Genomic DNA, 7919 nt, shown 5'->3' on the forward strand with positions numbered 1-7919 from the left:
GGCTTATGTTTTGCTTTTCCAGTTTGATTTGTTTTACACTGTGTTCATCAGCTGCCAGTTGTAAGCTGCATAACTATAGAGCCCAGTATCAATACTGTTTTTGATTCTGGAGTGTTTATCCCAATTACTGAGTCATCACTGAGCTACAGAGATGCAATAGAATTTATTTGTATAGCTTTACAATATATTTTTCAGTGTTTTGAAAAATAAGTTAGACTTACATGAGTTTAGATGCCAGTACTTGCATATTTAAATGTATTTGAATTTGTAGTTTTTATTTAATTTTGAAAAATTTTGTTTTAATCTCTCCTTCCTCATCTTAGGGCTTCCCTGGTAGCTCAGATGGTAAAGCTTCTGCCTGCAATGCGGGAGACCTGGGTTCAATCCCCGGGTCAGGAAGATCCCCTGGAGAAGGAAATGGCAATCCACTCCAGTACTCTTGCCTGGAAAATTCCATGGATGGAGGAGCCTGGTAGGCTACAGTCCATGGGATTGCAAAGAGTCGGACACGACTGAGCAAATTCACTGGTTCCTCATCTTAGTGTTACCACCAGCACCATATGTAAAGTAGGCATAACTTTGAATTTAGTAAATATTCCCACTGGTTGTATCAGCTTAAACTCCCACTAGGAGTATGAGAGTGTTTCTATTGGTGAACATTCCTGTTGACAGTTGATTTTATCAAATTTCTGTTTTGGAGGTCCATTTAATACTAGCCATTCTTCAGGAACTACAGTAATATCTCATTGGAATTCTAAATAGTATTTTCCTGGCTACTGAACATCTTTTCATATTAGATGATTTTTATACTCAGATGTTTTCATCTATTAAGAGAATTTTTATGCTTTCATTTTTTTCTCATCATTTTACTTTAAAAAATTCAAATAGAGAGTAATGTTGACAGATTTTCATAAAGAAAACAAGTCTAGCTATTACCTAGATATGATCATTAATATTTTACTATATTTGATTTATTACATTATCTCTCCATTCATTCAAACCCTGTCCTGTAGTTAATCCACTCTATTTATTCTGATACATTTCAAAGTACATTAAAGAGATCAATATTCTTTTCACTATTAAAGATTCTTTTTGAAGGTTCTAAGATTTTATATTGGAGGTTTCTTCTTTTATAACTTGAAAGATGCCTTCTGTTTTCCATCATGTCTTTTGATCAGTCGCTTATCAACCTTACATTGTGTCTTTTTTGTTTAACTGCTTTGAAATTTTCTGTTTAGAATTTTAACGTTAGCAGGTCTATTATTGTGGATCTGATTATTTATTTATTTTAATTTATATTATGTAAGTTTGGTGTAGATTTATGAATACCTAGCTTGCAGTATTTTGTATGCTTTGGAAAGTTATTCCATCTCTCTTCAAATATTGTTTCTACCTAATTTTTCCCTCGTCTTATAGCACCACAGTTACATTTGGTCATGCCGTTTGCCCATAAAATATATTCCTTTTATGAATTTTCCCATCTTTTTTGCTATCTCTGTGTATTATCCTGGCTGTTTTTCTGATTTGTTTTTCACTGTTCCTCTCCTCTATTGTGTCTAGTTTACTTCTAAACTCATCTGTTTAAAGTATTTAATTTAAACTGTTATGTTTTCCAGGATTTTATATTTCAATTATTTTACAAGATAACTTCTATTTTTTGGAAAGTTCTCAACTGTGCAATATATTTTCATGGAACATTAAGCTATAGATACTTTAATGTTCATTTCTGAAAATTGAAATAACTGGCTCATCTATCTGTCTATTGTCTTTTTTATTTCCTCTCTCTTGGTTCAATTAGTTGTGGTTGTTTTGTTTGAAATACATATTTGAAAAGTGAAAATTGTTTATAAAAATTTGGAGTTCTTTAGGATAATATGTTCCGTACTCTTCTCTGGCAGGTGGCATGAGTAAGGTCAAGTCACTTTAGTCCAATATAGAAAAAAAAGGTTGTAGTTAGTCACAGTTTATAATGCCAGTGACCATCTTTGATTGCCGTCTCCAACTGAAAACTGATTTTATTTTTTAGAATTCTCTTTCTTGATGAGCTTTCCATCTCACTTTCTTTTCTCTGCAATATTAAAACCTACTACTTGTTTTTAGGGGCTTTTTGCCTAATGTCTTGACCTCTTTCCTGGTTCAACTTAAGACTTTAGCAGATGCCTCAATGACAGAAAATATGGGGTTTGGCTTATTTATTTGCTCTTCACTTCTGTTAGAAATTTGGGCTCCCTACCTCTTGCCTATCTTAGTAGCTTTAAAGTCTAGTTTTTGTTTTTTCAGCCCTTTGAGATAACCAAAAACTCTGCTAGCTTCTATACTTCTTAGTTGCAATCCTTCTTCTGAAGTATTTTCATCATCTCTCCCTTTCTGAAGAACGAGACAAATCCTGAGCATTCGGAATGGCATTTTTCCATCCTCCAAGTTGCTTTTTCTCTATACTCTTCTATCCTTAAAATCTGATCGTCTCAAAAGCCCCCTGTTGCCTTAAAGTGTGATATTTTTTGCTTTATATTCAGCAATTTTTTCCTTCTCAGAGCTAGGAAATGGAGGACCCAATAATTTAATTTATATGGAAAATATGGGTTCAAGAATGAACGGAGGCTTTATTGCTTTCTAGTGCTAAATTTGGACCTAGATTAGGATGGTCTGAGAAAGATGGTATCTGTGTTAGATAGTTCCTTTCTTTCTGGCTCCAGTAACTCCTAACATAATCATGTACAGATAGGTATAGAAGCCAGAGGTTGTATGAGATATTTTCACTCAGTTTTTGACCACTGACAGTATTCAGGAATTAAGAAAGAGGAGGAGTTTGTAGTATCTTAATGGAAAAATGTCATGACTCTGAGGTCTCAGCAGAAGACATCATCCCTTTTGCTACTCAGCTGTTTGTTTTAACTTAGGTTGTCTGGGACCTGGGTTTCCCAGATGGCTCAGTGGTAAAGAATCTGTCTGCAAAGCAGGAGACGGGTGTTCGATTCCTGGTCTGGGAAGATCCTCTGGAGAAAGAAATGGCAACCCATTCCACTATTCTTGCCTGGAAAACCCCACGGACAGAGGAGCCTGACAGGCTATAGTCCGTGGGGTAGCAAAGAGTCAGACATGACTTAGTGACTAACAGGAACAGCAGGATTCTGAGAGCCAGCCTCCTGAGCGGTGGTATCAGGGTCATCCTGCAGGGTAGTGGCAGCCATGATAACAACATAACTCGGGATTCAAGTGGCATTTTGGACAGAGGACATGCAACAGGAGTGCTGAGAACATCTGCAACGTGAGCAAGTCCACAAGTACTCCAGACGTACAGTCTGGGATGCCAGCCGGCTGGTGGGGGATGAAGTGGCATGGAAAGTAGCAGGATTAGTGAAATGTGATGAGATGAAGACTTGGTCTATTTAGAAATTAAATTTTAATGTTTAAATTCTGACTTAAAGTCTATCTCATTCAAGCAGTATATCACAAAAGACCTTGATGATCTCTAGATAACCCTTTTCTTTTACTCCTTAAAATGTGTTTCATATATATATAATTTTGGTGGGGTTTTTTTTTTTGGTTGTAATTTCTGTCTATGATTAGCTCATAGGCCCTGGGGTTGGATGCAGCATGTATTATTGTCCTACTGTTTCCGCAGCAAATTGTCACAAATGTAGTGACTTAACAGAAATGTACTCTCTTACAATTTGCCACATCAGAAGTATCACTGGGCTAAAAATCCAGGTGTCAACAGGGCTCTGTTCCTTCTGGAAGTTCTAGATGGAAATGTGCTTCCTTTACCTTTCCAGCTCCTAGAGATCAACTTTATTCCCTGCTTGGCTCTTGGTCCTAGGTTACTCTGATCTCTGCTTCCATTGTTGCATGTCATTTGCTGATTCTGACCCTCCCAACTCCCTCTTATAGGGAAACTTATTACTACATTGTCTTCATCCAGATAATTGGAAATAATCTCTTTACCTCAAGACCCTTAATTCCTGTGAAAAGTTCCCTTTTCTGTTTAAAGTAACATATTCACACAGTTACAGGATTAAGACACAGACATAAGTGGAAGGCCATTATTCTATCTACAGCTTAGTATACAAGTTCTTTTATATTCCTCTTAAATCAACTAGTAAACTATTCTGAGAGGAATAAGGGCTCTGAAATTACATTGGTTCCCTGGAATAATTTTAAAAGTCTACTTCTTGAATACTTGGTAACTACTTAGAAAATATATGCTGAAATAGACTGTGCATGCATGTTCAGTAGTATCTGACTCTTTGTGACCCCAGGGACTGTAGCCTGCCAGGCTCCTCTGTCCATGGGATTTTCCAGGCAAGAATACTGGAGTGAGTTTCCATTTCCTTCTCTGGGGGGATCTTCCTGATATAGGGAGTGAACCTGCATGTCTTGCATCTCCTGCATTGCAGATAGATTCTTTACCACCTGAACCATCGATCAAGCTCTGGAATAGATTGATAGTTGGCAAATATGAACCTCTGAATTCCTGAATAAAATATGAGCAGTCATCAATGACTGGTTTCATATGGGAATAATTGAATCATATTTGACATACTAAGAAATTGCTAATGGGTCTGTAAAAATAAGCATAAAAAGTATGTTCAGAGATGGAAGATTTCCAACTAAGTGTAATAATAATGTTTTTTATTATTTTTTAGAGCTCTAGGTTTCAGAAACAGTCAGAACTATATGATTTGGACAGTCCTTATTATATTTTCTACTTTTTTCCTTTTGATGAATTTTTCATGTATAGTTAGCATATATATATTTGGGAGGGGAGGCCTCGTACTGACCCCAATTCAATGTTTAAATACATTTTATACCTTTAAATTCCAATTATTTATCCCACTCATCATCTGGCTCCTTTTAAAATAGGTCATGTACAGCAAAAACTAGCACTGTTTTTTAAAAAGAGAACATATTTTATTCCCCTAGTTACCTCATAAGACTGGGACCATTAATTTAACACCACATTTATGTGGATTGTTTTTTGTTTAATGAATTAGATTATTAACTTTGGAACTATGAACCTTGCAAACAGCAGATGGTGATATAGAAACTTCTAATTTGCCTTAACAGTGATAAGGTTTGATATGTCATGTTTCACAGTGCCAAAATTATAATAAGGAAAGAATAACAAGTGTGTATTAAAACATAAGATTACATATTCATTAGAATGAAAACAAACATTTAAAAGGGAAAATTATGTTTATTATATCAGATATTTATAGTTGTGGTCAAAACAGAGTTTAATATTATGGAAGCAGGTCAAAAGATTTTTCATAATACAGCATCAACTGTGTCAGCTGTGTTACTTTAACGTCAAGCACCTGGTTGATTTCTCTTTTCATTTTGTCTTAAAATATCCATAGACTAAATGTTTCAGAGTGAGTGGTAGGCCAACATTATATAAAACAAATAAAATTGTATAGTAGAGTAAAAACAATGACAATATTTTTTTAAAATATTTAATGTAACTATAGTATTGAGTGGAAAAATAATCTTCCAGGGAGTTAAATGTTTTATCTGTATCATTTCATTAAAATCATATGATTAATCCAAGTGTGTTAAAATCAGGTATTACAATCTCCATTTCAAGATGAGAGTGCTGAGGTTAGGAAAGGTGAATTTACCCAAGATAATCCTGAGGATTTGGTTGTTATTCTTTAAAAAAGAAAATAATAATCAGACTTACATATTAAATGTTTACAAAGAAAACCTTAATATTCCCCTCAGTTTGACTAAATTTCAGGCAGTCTTCTTCCTGTCTCTGGGCCCTAAATTCCCTTTTATTAAGAGCATTTACTTTAGCAAACATTTCACTGTAAATGATTTCTTTGTCCCTTAGAGATGTAATTCTTTTTTAAAAGCCTCTTGTCATTTCTCAACCCAGGACTATCTTTCTCAGGGACCTGGGAGCCATTCTTTGGAAGTATAACCGTCAAGGAAGAAGGTTCCCTGTCTCCCAGCCTCTGGGGAGGGGTAGGAGCCTAGCTTTGTCCCGTGCCTTGCTCCAAGTTGTAAAACTACCACCTGCCATGAACATATAAGGAAGCTTAATTTACGTTTGGTTAAGGCCAATTAGCGAGCACAGGACCTGAATCCTCCTGCTCTTTGTTTCCCTGAAAATGAGTTCCAGGTGTGTCTGGCTTCTCTTTCCCACGGCATGAAGTCTTCTCTTATCGGATGTTGTCTTCTGCAACTTTTGCTTTAATTGTTAAGGCCTCAGTTTCTGAATCATTAAGCCTATGCTTCCTTTCCAGTATGATTATGTTATAGAAACAACTATCTTGCTTCTGGAATAAATATATATGTACGTATATCTTATGTATGAATACCTTGTTGGGCTTCCCTTGTGGCTCAGGTGGTAAAGAATCTGCCTGCAATGCCAGAGACCTGGGTTCGCTCCCTGGGTTGGGAACATCCCCTGGAGAAGGGAAAGGCTACCCACTCCAGTATTTTGGCCTGGAGAATCCCATGGACTGTATATAGTTCATGGGGTCGCAAAGAGTCGGACACGACTGAGCAACTTTCACTTCATACCTTGTTGTTTTTAATGGTAAAAATCAAAATTATTTTAGACTGAGTCACAAAGACATTTTTCTTTTTTTTAAGCCACATATCTGCATACACAATATTGTATGTATGCTTTCTGATTTTCAAATACATTGTAAAATTCTATTTTGAGTGAATCATGAGTGGCATCTTTATTTCTCTTCAATAGCTCAACAACTTGTTTTTAGTCTATCTGTACATGAGATGACAAAAATAGAATAACTGCAAGGAGATAGATAAGACATAAATACTGATATAGAGCAGTAGGGATTAAAAGAGAAAAAATATATATTTACATCATGTGACAAGCAATTTTTAAATTTTTTTTGGATATGTATTCATTTTTTTTCCCAACAAACCTATCACTAACTTACAACATGAACACTGATCTATATTATATACTGTGGAAGGGAAAACTAAGATACAAGGAGGTTTCTGTGGTGACCCAAGGATGAAAGAACAGATAAAACCAAGGAGGGTCTTGGAATACAGGAACAGAAAAACCAGACCCTATCATCCTTCGCTCCCCCATGTTGTAACTACTAATGGAACAGTATAACCTGTCTCCTCTCTTACCCATAGGGAGAAGGTATTTGCCCTACTCTTCTCCCACCCAGTATACATGCCTCATCCAATCAGCAAATGACCTGCAAGACCACTATCCCACTCCTTGTACTCTGGGAATAAAAGTGGACTAAGGACCCCTGTTCAAAGTCAGTTCTCCCTTGTGCTGGCCTGCTGTTCTAACAGTCTCCCATTCTAATAAACTTTATTTCCCTCTCATTCGGTCTCATGTCTGGAAATTCTTTTCCAACCCACGCCTGGACCAGGACAGTTTCTAATTGATTTCAAAGATAAGAAAACCAAGGCCCAGAGAGGTTAGTAAATTCTTCAAGGTCCAGGAATTAATAATTGACGCAACTGGGATTTGAAATCCCAGCAGTTTGCCTGTAGAATCTGAGCACTTAATCTTTCTTCCACACTGTCTCTCTTTATTACATATACACAGTACTTCACCATGAACCAGGATAAGGCCATGGAATCTACATTTAAGAATTATGAAGTTTGTATGGAACTCTAATTGTCCTTAATTGTCTTAGAATAGGGCTTCCCTCCTGGCTCAGTTGGTAGAGAATCTGCCTGCAATACAAGAGACTGCCTGCAATGCAGGAAATGCGGGTTCAGTCCCTTGGTCAGGAAGATACCCTGGAGAAGGAAATGGTAACCCACTCCAGTATTCTTGCCTGGAGAATTCCATGGACAGAGGAGCCTGGCAGGCTACATTCCATGAGATCACAAAGAGTTCACCATGATTTAGTGACTAAACCACACTGGTGGGCAGTGCCTTGCTCAGTAGAATTTTTATCTGGTTATCT

The sequence above is a fragment of the Cervus canadensis genome, chromosome 29, assembly GCF_019320065.1.
Source record: "Cervus canadensis isolate Bull #8, Minnesota chromosome 29, ASM1932006v1, whole genome shotgun sequence".
In the NCBI taxonomy this organism is placed as follows: domain Eukaryota; kingdom Metazoa; phylum Chordata; class Mammalia; order Artiodactyla; family Cervidae; genus Cervus; species Cervus canadensis.